Source organism: Pan paniscus, chromosome 4 (genome assembly GCF_029289425.2).
Source record: "Pan paniscus chromosome 4, NHGRI_mPanPan1-v2.0_pri, whole genome shotgun sequence".
NCBI classification, from domain to species: Eukaryota; Metazoa; Chordata; class Mammalia; order Primates; family Hominidae; genus Pan; species Pan paniscus.
Genome location: NC_073253.2, coordinates 22,698,118 through 22,714,953, shown reverse-complemented (window position 1 = coordinate 22,714,953; position 16,836 = coordinate 22,698,118). Strand labels below are relative to the sequence as shown.

General features: G+C 34.2%; 1 long non-coding RNA gene across 1 annotated transcript in view; it reads right to left on the bottom strand.

The window, feature by feature from the left end:
• LOC134730424 (uncharacterized) overlaps positions 1-16,397 on the bottom strand; it is a 365,450-nt gene extending 349,053 nt beyond the window's left edge. The window contains exon 1 of the long non-coding RNA XR_010112184.1: positions 16,279-16,397. This is a non-coding gene — a long non-coding RNA (uncharacterized LOC134730424). The remainder of the gene's footprint in view (positions 1-16,278) is intronic.
• Positions 16,398-16,836: the final 439 nt, after the last annotated feature.

Here is a 16,836-nt window from a genome sequence, read left to right as displayed (position 1 = left end):
TAACACTTTTAATTTGAAGTCTTTCCTAAATCTGTTAGTCAGAACAAATCTACCTTTCCATTCTTCTCCTAGAATACTATGAAAGCATATTTACTATATGATTTATCATCATATATTCAACGATTCCATATTTTTTCTGCTAGACTGTGTGTGCCTAATAATCATAGTGCCAGTTTTTGATGTGGCAGAATACACACTCAATAAATGGATATTCAATAATGAATACTTCTTTTTAAAGTTTTTTTTAAGAACCAAGAGATAAAAGTGAAAATAATGAGTACTTCATAAAACATAAAACACAGCAAATATGATCCATAAGTTTAGCTCAGAAATCTGAACCATCAGTTGAACAGATTTTTGTGAACTACGGAGTATATTTATAACAGCAATACCAGGAGTTTGAGATCAGCCTGTGCAACATAGTGAGATTGTCTCTAGAAAATAAAACAAATTAGCCAGGTGTGGTGGCTTGCACCTGTAGTCTCAGCAACTCAGGAGGCTGAGGTAGGAGAATCACTTGAGCCCAGGCATTTGAGGCCGCAGTGAACTATGATCATGCTACTATGAGACCTTGTCTTCAAACAGACTCTTAGAGCAATAACTGGCACATGGTAAGCGTTTATCAAATAAACCTCATGGTTCTTTGTATTTCAATCAGAACAATTGGCACACTTGGATATGAATATGCCTGACTTTTTTCTGTATTTTGAGATCTAGAAGTCAGCAATCTTGTCTCATGCAACTTACTATCCCCTATAACATTTTAACAATACTTTATAATTACAATTTGCATTTGGTTTACAGAGTTTTTTCATGTTTATCATTTATACCCTTTTTAAAGATGCTTAAAGGAGTGGTCAAATGTTTCCACCTTGTCAGGATGAGATCTGAATATAAAGTTATCCATTCAAAACTAATAACCTTTTGGGAAATCTATATAAATAATTTTCCAAGTAATTTCTGAAATTCTGTGTTTCTGGGAATTCTATACAATTTTGAATAGGATATTCATTAAAATAAAACATACATACTGAAAAAGGCACAAATAATAGATGTCACATAGACTAATTTTTATAATTTGAACGCAGTTGTGTAATCAGAATCCGTATTATATATTGATAAAATTATTTTATAATTAAAATATTTATTTGTATTAACACATCTTTTCAAGTGTAAAATTACCTTTGCTTTGGCAATTATATTTTAAAGTCAAAAGCAAATGCTCTTCAAAGGCAAAATAATTAAATTGCTAAAATATAGTAAGTATACCTGCACTTTCATAGTCTTGCCAAATGCATAATTGGGAAAGGTGCTTTGTGTCAGAGTTAAGTGTTTGCTTTAGAAGTCAATGACTAAAATCTTTTTAAGATTTATCACTTGTTATCTCAGAAGAAAAATCTACCATTTCTATAAGGCCTTATCAAATAAGCTGTAAGCTATATAACACATGTATTAACATATAGTAATATAAATAATGATAAAAATATGCTTATATTCTACACTTGGATTTTCAGTAATTAAATCTACTCATTGTATTAATAGTGTTTCCCTAAGAGGCTAATCACCACTCACAACACTGAAAAAGTTAATAATGGAATTTAAATGACACTTTGAAACTGTGGTTGAATCCCTCATAGACATTCAAGTTTTATTTCCCATCAAGACATCTACCTAGAGAATCTTCAAGATTATAAAACACACAGACCTTGATATTTAGTGGGGAAAAAATTATGTTTTTTTACTTCTTTTTTTTTAATAGTTCCTCTTTCCAACCCGCATTGGGTAAAGTTTTTTCTCCTCCTGTAGTGCATAGATTCTGAATGATACCTCTTCAGACCTGGGTTTTCTTTTTCCACATAAGAGCAAGGAAAACAAAATGATATGCAAAAAAGATATTCTGCCTATAATCTTAAAGTCGGAGTAAACTGTGTTTGAGTTTGCATCTCACGTGATGCACATGTTCTCTATACAGCTTGAGTCTTATAAAATAAACAGTTTTTCTTCAGACTTAATTAAACAGAATCAAGTTTCAGCCATAGTATTTAGTCTTGGATTTCAGAATGCTTCTTGTAGAAAGCACTGGGGAAAGGGAATGTACAGAAAAATCAAGGAATGGTAGGTAGGTAGCCACTAATTAATGAAAAAAGAGCCCTAAATAACTCTAAATATTTAGGCTTGATAGTTTAAATGTGCTTACAGGGGTGGCTATTAGGCTGTTTGAGAGATGGTCAGTTCATTCAGGGGACAATGCATGTCCCTCAGAGCCACCGCTGTGAAGAGGAACAAAGAACCGGGGCAGCCTCACCCTAACCCATTCTCTACTGCAACACCCCTTGTTCACAAAGCCCCTTTCAACTGTCCTTTATTCTAGATGTTTACTTTTTCTGATTCAGGCCTCTTTTTGCTATCTCATGCATTGCATTTCTAACCCTCCAGCAGGCTGGACCCCAAACACAAGCTATCCACAAAGGCTGCCATAGAAGAAAACAAATCTCAAGACACAGATTCAATAATTTTGTATAAATGCTTTATGAATTTTTCACTTTTTACAAAACAATAACCAAATGCACCCTTGTGCAAGCTAAAATAAAGCTCTTGGAGAGAAATATACTGTAATAACAAGTTAAAGTTATAGTATAAGCATTTAGAGGATTCTTTCATCTTAACGTTTCAGATAATCACATATGGGCAAATATTACCACCTGAGTAATGTTAAGAATGGTAGAGCCAATATTTATTGTGTTATAAAATTGCTATGTTTGGTTTTGAGCTTGATTTTTAGGTTTTTGTTTTTGTAATTTCAAAATTTTTAAATCTTTGAATGTGAAATAAATGAATGTGTGTATATGATATTACCCTATAGAATTATTTGTACATATGATATTTTCCTAGAATATGTGGTTTATATATAAAGTTATATCTGAAAATGAGTGGGGTGTGGCTTTTAAATTAAAGCTTCTTCTAAGTTATTAATTAAAAAAGAACCAATAAAACAATGAATTTCTAATTTTTTGAAAAATATCATCATAATCTGGTCAAAAAAATATTTACAATGCTATTGCCATTTACAGTTGGAAATGTCAACATTTGCAAAGATTTATTACACAATTATCTGAGACATTTATATAAAATTGAATAGATTCTATTCATTCTCAACATTTGAGAAGAAACTACAGTATAATTTAAAATACATATTAAATAATAAGAAAACTAAATAGTGGTAAAACCTATAAGAAAACTTTATTTGTAATTTGGATTAAATTACAGGTCATTGAATCTAGTAAAAATTACTGACTTACTATTCCATATTTTTATTTTATAAAAAACTTGCTAGTTTAAATTTGTTTTAATAAAAGGCATATTTCAAGCCTTATAGGAATCCATATCATAGTAATCAAGATTTATAACAGCATTATACAAATTTAATGCTGTGGATTTTTTTCAGGCCCTTTGATGTAAAAAGTTAAAATAATTTTTTCATATCAAGGGGAAATGTTACTGTTTCCCAGACTACCACCTTCACTTTAGAAGGGAACATGACACACCGGGGCCTGTCGTGGGGTTGGGGGAGGGATAGCATTAGGATATATACCTCATGTAAATGACGAGTTAATGGGTGCAGCACACCAACATGGCACATGTATACATATGTAACAAACCTGCACATTGTGCACATGTACCCTAGAACTTAAAGTATAATTAAAAACAAGAAATAATAAATCATTATTAAAGATTTTCTAAAAAAAAAAAGAAACATGCTCATGTTCAATCTACTATTTACACTTTTGTTTTAAAATTACTAAAAGAGTTACATAAACACATTTTTAAATTTCCCCATTTTCTTTAAACATGTAGCTCATGTATGTATTTTTAATTGGGACAACCCTGCTTTTCCAAAATCTCAAATACTTTAAATAAAGTGCAAGTGCATGCAAGCGATGATGACCCTTAAAACCAGTCATAAATTTAGTCGCTGGGAAATGAGAAGGCTTCACAGATGACTTAATTTGCTGTGGGAACCTGTGCTTCCTCCATGTGTAACCTCTGCATTTTGCTGTCTGTGACCTTCAGCAACATCCACCTGCTGGAAGCCATGTTTGATTCTCTGACCAGGGAAACGCCTGCTTGACAGCAGAATGGTATCATAGGACAGTGTGATGGAATTTTTCTTTCTCTGTCATCATTAAGGGGGTTCCCCCTATGGTGAGGGGAATGAAAAGTACGATTTAATGTTCTCTGGAGAGTGGCGGGGGGAAGAAAGACTCAAAGCTTCACATGCTGCTTTCGGAGTGGGTCATTTCAGTCCTTGTGGCGAATGGGATGTCCCAGTGGAATTTGCCATAGACTGGTCTGAAAAGAAAGGGATTAAGACCCTTTTAAGGATGGAAATGTAACAAAAGACCACTTTTATGATGTAGCAGCATAAAATAAGGGCTCTATTGTACAACTGATTGCTAAAGATCTTTGAATTGGGTAGCCTAGCCTGGTAGGCCCTGTTTCCTGAGGGTTTAGAGGCTTGTACAAATGATATGTCTATACTGGAATCAGAGTTCTGCTCTCATTTAGGGGCAAGTAAGAGATTATCAGTTTGTTCCTACATGATTTTTTTTCTACACCTACCGAAAAGTGGCCTGTAGGGAGATTATACTCTAGTGAAAGTTGCTGCTAATTAAAACAAGTAATTAGTGTTCCTCCAGGCTTTGCGGTTTCACTCACTTTTGCCCGCCAGACAGCATTAGTTTAAAAGCAATCCAATTTCTAGCAATAACAGACTGTTAAAAAAAGTCATTTAACAAGTATATAAGTGTAAGGTTACAGTTCAGGCATTGATTTATCTTTTCTGGGCTACTTAGAAATACTGTAGCAAAGTTGAAGAGAAAGAAAGTTAAATAGCTTTAAAAAAATTAATGTTAAGGAAAGAAAAAAGACCACATGCCTCAGTCCATTCACAAAAAGAAAAAAAAGACAAGCAAAAACTGGGAGCATATAAGACTTCCTAAATTGCATTAGGAAACCAAAATTGGATTTAATGCTGTTTTCTCATAGAACCCTCACTTAGCATTTTGTAAACAGATCATTTCATTAAGTCCTTTTGTTTCTTCTCCCGCCTTTGCTGAAACAGGGACTTTTTATTGACTGATTCTCATTGAAATGAATTGGAGCAGTAGAGTTGAACACAACACGCTATTACCTCCTTTTTTTTTCACAATTCCAAAATGACTAGCATGGTTTTATTTTGCATATCTGGTGGGAGGATTTAGTTAAACTAGAGAGATCTTGAGAGAGATTAAAATATTTTATTATAAAATGATATAACAGAAATTAATATTAAAAAAACCATACCTACATTGAATCATGCCCTGATAAATTCTTGTCTAATTACTCAGTTTTTGTAACCTGACATACTTCTATAATTGCTGCCTTTGCTGCTTAAAATGATCTATTTCTGAGGTTGGTATCATCAAAGACATGTGTGCTATTGTGCAAGCAATTCAATATAGCTCATCATTAAAATCAGCTGTAACTCTACTTTCCCTTTAACAAATGAATTCATAATACTTTAATTAATGCAAAATTTTCAGATTTATAGTTTCTCCAGTGCTTATTTTTTTAAATGCTGACTATTCCTCTACAAGATAAAAACTTTGCTATGCATTTCAAAGAGCGCTATTCATATAAATAATATTATATGTGTGAAAGTCATTTATTATAAACTGTTAATGCCACAGAAATGTTTGCTGTTATCCCCTTTTCAACTGGTGGATTCCAAATTTAGTGATCTTTTTCAATTGATTACAATTAATTATTAAGTAGCCTGAATGTTATCATTGCAGGTTAATATAAGACTGTATATTTATTATATTTTAGAAATCAATTTTTAGAATATAAATATGTTTTCCATAAAGACTAGCAGCTTTTTAAAATTAATAAAATAAATTTTCATCATGTGACTTATAAACTCTTAACTGTATTTTAAAGTTTTAGTATATGCTTTTCCTTTCCTCAAATGTATTTCCAGTCTTATTTATAGAAGAGTTTGGGACACCAAACTTAAAAAAGAAATGTTGCATGTAAGGGTCAGTAAGTAGACTTTATCTGAATCTCTGCTTAACTTTTAAAGATACTGTGAGAAGAAAAAATAACTTGGTGATAACTTATTTTCCTAGAAAGGAATATGTGAAATAATGAAGATGACTTTCATTAATAACTGCATTCCACGTATAGATCATTTTCCCAATAGAAACTTATAGTTTCCAAAAATCTAAAATCAATTTATAATCCCTGCGGAATGTCAACCATAGTATGCTGAAAATGTTTCCTTCATATTATACCTTTTTCCTGATAATTAGAGCTATGCTCAACTGGCATTTTAAGAGAGTTTTTTGTTTTGTTTTGTTTTTTGCTTCTTGTTTAATGGTAGAAAACCTTCTTTCAAAATCAGTCTTTGACAGTATTTGATTTTCTGAAATTGAATTCAGGCTACTTCTATCAAGTCTCCTTTTGAGCTAAGAACTTGCTTTTTATTTCAGAGTTGATGAGCTGGAGAATGCGACTGGCAGCACAGGCCTAGGGCACCAGAGGGCAGACTGTACAGAGACCTGTGAGAATGGTCAGAACTCCATGGATCATGATGGAACGATCAGGGACACTATAATAGCGTTCATTTTATGTATTAAGCCAAATTTGCACAACAATTCCATTGTAATACAAATGTAATCTTTAGAAGTAATTTTAAAGCAGCAAATGTATAAATGCCAACTCTCAAGTAAAAGAAAACAATTTTCCTAAGCCAAATATCTTTTGTAAGAGATTTCAATGGTCATTTGATTTTAGTTTAAAGATCATCTGACCTTATGATTCACCCGATTCTTAAATGCACATCTCAAATATAATTGTCTTCATTTGGAGTTAATGTATAAAAAATAAAAACAGTGAAATAACCCTTTGTGCTTTGTTCTACTGCTGTGCAGTGCTTTTGTCTAACTACAAGAAACTCTAAGTATACAATTATTAGTATTAAAACTGATGTCTCCAAGAGTTCGATGTTAATTTTACTTAAAAAATTTATACTGAAAAAATGGTTTCTCCATATTCCTTGTAATATGGCTATTTAATCTAAGTTCACTCAGCTCAGTCATATAGTCTTTTGAAAACAGAGATGATATGATATTTATATAATACAATAAAGATCAATATTGTTTATGAAATTTCATAAAATTAAATTTCTTTGAATTTTATTAATATTTTACTAGATATGGGGTAAGTATAAACTTTCATTGTACCAATAATTTAGGAGTTTCTGTAAGAGATAAAATATGCAAAAGATTGGACAATCTGTTGAAGCATGCTATCTAAAGATCAGTCTTGTGTCATTCCATACCAGGAAACACCTCTACCATCTGTGGAATTTATCCTCTACACAGAAGAACTGAGCAGGAAGAGTAGAATTAACATTTATGAAAAGCTGCAAAATGCCAGGCATCAGGCCAAGCACTTTACATATATTGTCTCATTAATTATAACAATTTTGAAGATAAGCACTCAGCAGCTAAGACAGATTAAGTAATATACTCCACAAAAGTTAACTAAAGGGGATTTATTTTAAAAATCAACATATTTGCTGAAAAATATGTATGGAGTAACTGCAATGTACCAGCCACCGTGAGCATCACATTGTGGGCAGCTGTGGACAAGACACATGAGCTCCCTGTTGTCTAGAAACGTACATCCGAGTAAGGGAAGAGATGCCATACACATGTAGATAAATAGGTAAATAAATATACAATATACTGATAATTATATAAAGGAGTCTAAGATCTTTTATAATTAACTGTTAAATAAATTTGTTCACAAACTAATGCTGAATTTTTCCAGATTATTTTGACTTTTTGAGCCTAAATTTGGACTTTTACATTTTGTTCTATTTAATTCTGTACATTTTAGTCAGTTTTTCTCATACTTTAACTTCTTTTTGATTCCTGATATTTTCTTTCACTGAAAAGGTATGGCCAGGCAGACCATACCACTTATGTTATGCAGACCCATGCCAAATTGTACTCACCTTTTCCAGGTAAACTTTATTCTGAAGAGATTTTGAACGCTACTTCAACCCTCACCTTAAAGAGAATTTTTGGTGCCAATTGGGTCTACTGGCCTTTGGCCCATGCTGTCTTGACTTGCCCCTTTTTCTCCTATGTTACTCGACTGATTCTGTTTTATGAAGGAACCCTTTGGTTCCTTGCATTTCTTCATCTTCAGTATTATAGCTACCATTCACTAAATGTTTCCTGTGTGTCTACCACTATTCTAAATATGCATTTCTTTACAATTGCATCTCACGTAATCCTCCAGTTGACATACAAGAAAAAGTATTGCTGTTATCACCATTTTACAAATGAGAAAAATGAGGTACAGAGAGATCATGTCCCCAAGATCATACCTTCAGTAAGTGATAAAGCCAGGATATTTAGAAGAAGCCAGTTCAGTGATGTTACTCTTAATTTTATATTTCAGAGTCTTTATAGCACTGAATCCATCTTCCATTTTAAAATGAATGGCCATGGAATCAAGACTCTTTTTCTCTCAACATTTTTAAAGTGTTACCCTAAAGTCTAGAGTACAGGTTAAATTATGTTCAGTGTTTGTTGCCATAGTTGTTACAAATTCTGTGTTAATAATATCACAACATCTTGCATTTCCAAACACCACTTTTCCAAATCATGCTTCAAAAACAGGAAGAATGGCAGAGTAGAAAGGGCATGGGCTCTGCAGTCAGCTAGGGTTGCATTCAAATCTAGCTCTTTTGTTTTAGCTATGTCACTTTGGGCAATTTATTTAATTTCCCCTAGGCTCAGTTACATTTTCTTCTCATTAAGGATAATATCTGTTTTGGGGGATTGTTATGGGAATCAACTTAACACAAGTAAAACGGTTTGGTACATGCTTTGCATTCAATAATTTTGACTTTATGTTTACTTAGAATTGAGATTGAACTTGTGATTCTTTTTATTTTTCCATAGACGTTTGAGAGAGATTTTTTTTCCCAAAAGTTGAGTCGTTTTGTCAGATACTCTGTGTTTAGTTCCATGACTTACCATAGTCTGCATAGAGTCTGCCATATATTCATTCATCATTCATTCACTCATTTATTTAGCAAGTAAGGCAGCAAGCAAGCATACGTAATAGAATTATTATGCCAGACTCTGTGCTAAACAGTGATTCAGAGGTATGTGAGAGCAACCTAGAAGTTCACATTCATATAGTGATAGAGGTATGAGAGAAATAAACAAGGGAGCTAAGTTTATATTAAAATCTGAATAGAGACAATATTATCCAGATCTTCTCTCTGCTAAGGTGATCTGTACTCAACAGCCCCTTACATTTGGTTTCATCTGTAAAGTTACCTAAATGTCCTTATAAGATTCATTTCTTCTCTGAAATGCCATGCGTCTATAATTGTGTCATGGTTGGTTCTCTTTTTTAATTCTTACTTAAATGACATTGACTACATTTCCTCATTAAGGTTTATAGAATTTATTGGAAATAGAATGCCTAATTTGCAACCAGTATCGCTTTGCATCCTTTACAATAGGTCAGGTTTGTACATAATATAATATTTTCAGTGTGGCCAGTTTACCTGATACCTAGCAGGAAACGTAAATTTTGTAACAGATCATTTGCCCTATTTTTTTCTAATAATTTTTGGGGACCTCCTATAACCCCTTTTATTTTTTCTTCATCATATCCTTTGTTAATCAAAGTATCTAATAGTATTATCTGGGCATTCCCCCACAAAAACCTTATATTACAGTAATATTTTTAATACATATCACATTGACCTGAATATGTTTGGATACATACAGCAGAATACTCAAGCAGCTGCAATGTGAGACACATTAACACACACTTGAAGACACACTGGAACTTTAACCATGATATCCTTGGGTTGAACCTCTGTAAAGAATTAAGGTAGAAAATTTGGCACACTGTTGCCTGTTGGGAATAACTTTACATAAGCAAAGACAGAGCTTTGGTGGCAAACTACCGCAGTCAAACTTACAGATGACATAAAGAAGTCTTCAAGGGTTGACCTTTTCTAGCATTCTCTACTTCCAATATTCTGTTATTCTTTTCTTTCAGTGCATTTATACCACATTATTTTTATTATCACCTGCCTCTATCCTAGTATGTAAGTTTGATGAAGAGAAGAAAGTTTGGTAACTATTGCGTTATCATGATGTTCCTCAAATAGGAATGAATGACATGAACTGGTAATACAGCACAGAAAATATAGTAAGATTTAGATGCTTTAGTTAGTATCATATAGTATTTGGAGAGACACTTTTTTTTTTTTGAGAGAGTCTCGCACTGTTGCCCAGGCTGGAGTGCAGTGGTGCCATCTCAGCTCACTGCAAACTCCATCTCCCGGGTTCAAGGAATTCTCCTGCCTCAGCGTCCTGAGTAGCTGGGATTACAGGAGCATGCCACCATGCCCAACTAATTTTTGTATTTTTAGTAGAGACAGGGTTTCACTATGTTGGCCAGGCTGATCTTGAACTCCTGACCTTGTGGTCTGCCCGCCTTGGCCTCCCAAGCTGCTGTGATTACAGGCATGAGCCTCCGCGCCCGGCTGGAGAGATAATTTTTTCAAGGCGAAAAGATGTATTCTAAATTAGAGCCACATATGGAAATTAGGATTCTTGCCTCCTCCAACTCTAAACTTATGCAATTGTAAAACTCCTTTGCTAGAAAATGCCAATATCATATCTCTTTTGGAGAGACACTTTCTAAAACAGATATGATACTGGCATTCTAGACCAAAGGGATTTTACAATTGCATGAGTTTAGAGTTGCAGGCAAGAGTCCGCATTTCCATATGTGGCTCTAATTTAGAATACATCTTTTCGCCTTGAAAAAATGTTTACTATCATGGAAAATTTATTGCTATATCTGTAAAATAATGATCAAGCTGTAGAATGAAGACCAGGAAGCTCAAGTTTTCTTTCATTCCATCTTTACGACAATGATTTTATTTATTCATGAGTGGAAGGTTATGGCACGGAGAATAGAGATGTAGATGCAGAAAAGAAAAAGGTGTAATCATTGCTCTTCAGCATTCTCTGGAAAAATAGGATAAGAAAACTTACAATTGAATCAGAATGTGTGAAGGACTAGCATCTAACTAAATGTAGCACAGAATTATGCTCCTAACAGAGATTGGAGCAAGGGAAGAAAAAGAATCAAAGTGAGTCTCCAAATGGAGACAATTAATGAATTGAATTTTTAAAAAGTAAAGAGAAGTAAGGCAGGATGTTCAAAATGATGAAATTCCAACATGCTCACAATAATGCTTTTATCATGTGGACTAATACTTTCCATGAATTAATGTTGATTCAAGCAATTTAATTCATGATTAATGTATGTGTTCTTTGCTTCTATACTAAAGAACTACCTGCAACTCACGAACTTTAAGTGTAAATGCAAATAATACTCTTGTTTCGTATTTAGTTCACGTAAATATTTCAGCAGCACAATGAGATCAATGAACCATATTTTGAAGCCTCTGCTCCCTACAGGTAAGGATTTTCCTCTTTATTTCCTTAACGATTTCAAACCCGCAAAAGTGTCATCTGTATTCCTTATGACCAGTTTCCTTGGGCTAAATTCAGACTTTTTCCCATATAAACTGTTATCAACGTAGCCACCAAAATTGTACTCAAAGGAGATTCAATATTCCTCCACATTTTCCTATTTTTATGACTTCCCTTGCTGCCACACACAATTGACCACAATCTCCTCATGGACAAATTTTATAGCCTTACCTTTATAAACTTCATTGTTTTCCTAATGTTTTCTAATTGATTCTCACTAGAATTTAAGCTCTAAGAAAGCAGTGTTCTCACTTGTTTTGTTCACTGACATATCCTAAACTCTGCAACAGTGCCAGACGCATATAGGCACTCAATAAATACTTGAAAACAATACATTGTTAACTTCCCACTTTGTGGGAAAACAGGTAGAGACTACTAAAAACATGAACAATGTATTTTTAGTTCTTTCTGTCCTTTTCACTAGATGTCAGTTTCTTTTTTCGATGACATTATATGAGAAAGATTATTTAACATTAGGATAGAAATACATGTTTATTACAAAAAAATTAGAAATAAAACATGTATAATTTCACTCTACCAAGGTAAAACTACTGTTTATATGTGAATATATATAGTTTCAGGGTTTTTATCTATGTGTATAGATTGGATTAATATTTAATTAGATCACAGATATACAGTTAGGAACATGATAGAATAAATGGTGAATACAGAAAATTTCAACTGAGATCAAAGAAAGAGACGTACTTTTTCACATGCTAAGTGACATTAATAAAAGATCAATTTTAACCTTGTTAATTAAGCTTGTAAAGACATTAAAATCTGGTTACTTTACCTAACTTTCCTGGTAGGATGTATGACCTCATTAATCACTTTAGAAATCTGAAAATTGATTTGAGAGGCTGTCTCAGAAAGGCTGTCTTAGTTAGTTCAGGTTACTATAACAAATTACCCTAGGCTGAGTAGTTTAAACAACAAACATTTATTTCTCACAGTTCTGGAAGCTGAAAATCTGAGATCAGGGTGCCAGCATCATCTGGCAGTGAGGGCCATCTTCCACGCTGCAGAAAGCCAACTTCACCTTAAATCCTTCCGCTAATTCTCTGGCCTCTTTTTTTTTTTTTTTAATACTTTAAGTTTTAGGGTACGTGTGCACATTGTGCAGGTTAGTTACATACGTATACATATGCCATGCTGATGCGCTGCACCCACCAACTTGTCATCTAGCATTAGGTATATCTCCCAATGCCACCCCTCCCCCCTCCCCCCACCCCACCACATATACACCATGGAATACTATGCAGCCATAAAAAATGATGAGTTCATGTCATTTTTAGGGACATGGATGAAATTGGAAATCATCATTCTCAGTAAACTATCGCAAGAACAAAAAAACCAAACACCGCATATTCTCACTCATAGGTGGAAATTGAACAATGAGATCACATGGACACAGGAAGGGGAATATCACACTCTGGCCTCTTTTTTTAAGGGCACTAATCCCATTCATGAGGGCTCCACCCTCATGACCTAATCACCTCCCATAGGCCCTACCTCCAAAAAGCATCACTTTGGGGATTATATTTCAAGATATGAAATTTGGGTGGGGTGGGCACAAACAGTCCGTAACAAAGGTAAAGCAAGACGTTAATTTATCCTTCCCACTTAGGATGATAGGGTTAACAAAGAAAATAGTGCACCTACTTTAAAAAAATTTTTTTTAACTTGCTGTTATAATTTAAAAGCCATTAACCACCTACTCTTGTCTCATAATCATTGGAATTGTTGTTGATTAATCAATGAATGCATAATTTCTTCTGAAAAATAAGTAAGCCCACATGACCACTTTTCAACATGTATATAAAAATTGTGTTTATTAATTTGGGCTGGGCGTGGTGGTTCACACCTGTAATCGCAGCACTTTGGGAGGCTGAGGATCACGAGGTCAAGCGTTTGAGACAAGCCTGGCCAACAGAGTGAAACTCCAGTGGTGGGTGCCTGTAATCCCAGCTACTCAGGAGGCTGAGGCAGGAGAATCGCTTGAACCTGGGAGGCAGAGGTTGCAGTGAGCTGAGATCGCACCACTGCACTCCAGCCCGGGCAACAGTGCAAGACTCCGTCTCAAAAAAAAAAAAAAGTACTATCTCCTAAAATAATTCATGTCTCCTCCAAACTTCCCAAAGATGTATTTTTCTTCCTATTTCTATGAAAGCACTCATACTTAACTCGAAAGCATGACTGAAGCTCGCTTGGCATAAAGTGCACTGCAATTGAAACCCACAGGCCAAGATCCAATGCCTTGTTCTCTATTTTTTCGCCATATGACATTAAACAGACAACCCATTTTTCCAAGTTTTCCTGGGCCTGGGGCTTGACCAATGAGAAAAGTAGGTGAGATCATCTCTAAAGACCCTATCATTCTTATATTTTATAATCCTATAATAAATCACCTTATATTACAAAGATCTTAAGGTTTCTGTGTAGTTAAATGTATTTTGTGCTTTAAATTTTTGTTGTTGTCATTTTTTTCTGTGTTTTTCTATAACCACTTTGATTGACAGAAGCCTCTTTACCTGTCCTTTGCAATGCTGCATAATCTTTAGCAATTAAAGTTAGTCAGACTGATATAAATCATGACTTCCTTCCTACTAGAAAGTTTTATGTGAAATTTGTACAACTAGAAACGTGGGCTATGAAAGTTTCACACAATTCAATTTTTCCGTTATAAATGGCAATCTATTTACTTTAGAATTTTTCTAGTGGTTTAGACTTTGCCTGAACCAGCAATTTAGAGCAGCCTCTAAAAAAATAAAATTAAAGAAGGTGACATTCATATTTGTGCTGGCCTCCAACTCAAACTGTGTGTCTCACAGTGAGTCTTAGCGTAAGACATGTGATTGAAGGATACTCCTGTGAATCAACTGCTCAGGGCGGAAGTATGTATGATCTGAGTCCAGTTCAGAAAAGACAGCTGTCCACCTGGAAATCTCTCAGCCTAGTAGAAATGGCCATCCTATGTGTTGTTGTGTCATCCAAGAAGCTCAAAACTGAATGGACATGCAGGCAATATTAATCCTTTGAACCTTCAAAGGAGCCACTGCTTTGTGATTAAAGATAGGTCCTAGTCACCTGGTCCCATTAGTTCATGAATGATGACCTTTTTAACAACACCCTGAAGTCGGCTTTAAAGTAGGGCACTAAAATGGAATTTAATAAAACACAGAACCTAGAAAATTGAAAACAGGAAAAAGTTAAGGTATTCTAACATTACAGGACTTGAAAGCATTGTTTTTCTTTTGCCATATCAAGCAACCTAGTTTTAACCCAGTAAAGAGAAAAATAATGATAAGGTAATGAATATTTTTACGGAATGGGTTACTGTACTTTAGAAAACGTTTTGAGGTCTTTATTAGACCAAAACAGAATAATTCAGTTTTAATGCCATAACAAACTTTACATTTAATAATGTAAGTTGAGTTCTGACAGGGTGTCGGTTTGTATAATTTGTAGGTACTTAATACATGCTTAGTGAGAATGATGAGACTAGTGATCATTTTGATTATTAAAGAATATGAAAACAATATGGCAAAAGGAAGTTCTTCCCTTCTGTTTATGTGGTCATACTTATTTACCACATTTTAAAAATGCTAGTATTTTAATTAAGAAAGACATGTTAGCTTAGAATACCAGAATAAAACTAACCTAATTTTCAGATCATCAATATGAAGAAAAACTTTGTTGAGGGCTTATTTTATTCCCCAAAATTCAGAAGATTAAAACCAATTATACTTTAATGTGGTCATATTTCCAACCTGAATTTCAAATAAATTATATGACCTATTTCAAGACATACACAATTGTTTCAAACACACTTTGAAACAATTAAAGTTTATCTGTGCCTTCTTTGTAGAATCTGGTGTACACTTTTTTTTTAGTTTAAAATTATGCCCATGATGGAAAATTAATAAATAAAACTTCTAGATTTTAGTTTAGTAACCAACTGTGAAGATTAACCTCTCAGAACTATATCAACTTTTTGTTTTATTTTTTCCTTCTTTTGCTCTTTCTTTCTTTTTTCTTTCTCTTACTTTCAATTGCATGATAAATTCTGGATTATGCCTCACTAAGGCTTCAACACTACATTTAATGAAGTTGTTGAACTTTTAACCTTTGAGTTTAACACACTTGAAAACTACCACCAATATCTATTGCGCTTTTTTCTGTAGTTCTGTGTCAAATATAGTGAGGGTCTTTTAGTGTAGGGGACTGTTTACCTAGGCTCTTTGTAAAAACAAATGGAAGGCATTTCATTTTTTACTGGTCTTTTTTAAAATTCTGGAAGAAAAATATGCTGGGGTTCCCTAGAACGACCCCCTCCCCTATCCTGCTCCTCTGCTGGTAATTGGTCTACAAATAAAGAGCTCCTGAGTGTCAGCTTCCAATGAAAAGTCATTTATTCATAACCAGACATCCAGCTTCCCAACAGAAGGGATTGTTTTTTCCAAGATCGTCTTATATCTTTCAAACTCATCCTGTGTATTCAGCCATGCATACTGCCTGCAAGGCAGCACAAGCAACATTTCTTAGTTTCATAACCAAACAGTAGCAATGCTTTCAAAGGAATCAAAAGGAAGGAACTTTTTTTTTTTAATGTAGGATTTATACTTACCTTTTACTCTTTGTGTCATTAAACCGTTATAAATGTTGTCCCAAGCTCCGTCCTTCGATAGGGAACCAAAAACACAGGCAGTTCTCTGTCTTATTTGTTGGAGGAATAATCTGATGAGCAGTGAACACTAGAGGGGGAGCTTACCCGTTCAGGAGCATGAGTGAAAGCTTCAGACCCTCTGGGAGAGGATCAGAGTGATAATAGAGCTACTGACTTAAACAAGGCAAGCTAGGATTTGGTCAGCAGTGGTTCCGAAGTCAAAAGGTCAAGAATGGTACGTAGCCAACTTATTGTCACTTTCCAAAACGGCAAGAAATCACAGTGAAATTGAGAAATTTAGCTGCTGCTTATACCATGATATGGAATATTTTAAAAATCTCTCTGGAGGCAGCTATACTATGAGGAGTAGGATTACAGAGGCTTTCCCCCCCTTGAATAGGGCTCTCTGTCATTTAAATGTCTAAGGAATGATGGAATGAATTATCATAAAATTTTGACAAATTTGATGGCTCAAGCAAAAGGGGAAAATAGGCATTCCGATTATCAGGTTGTAATAAG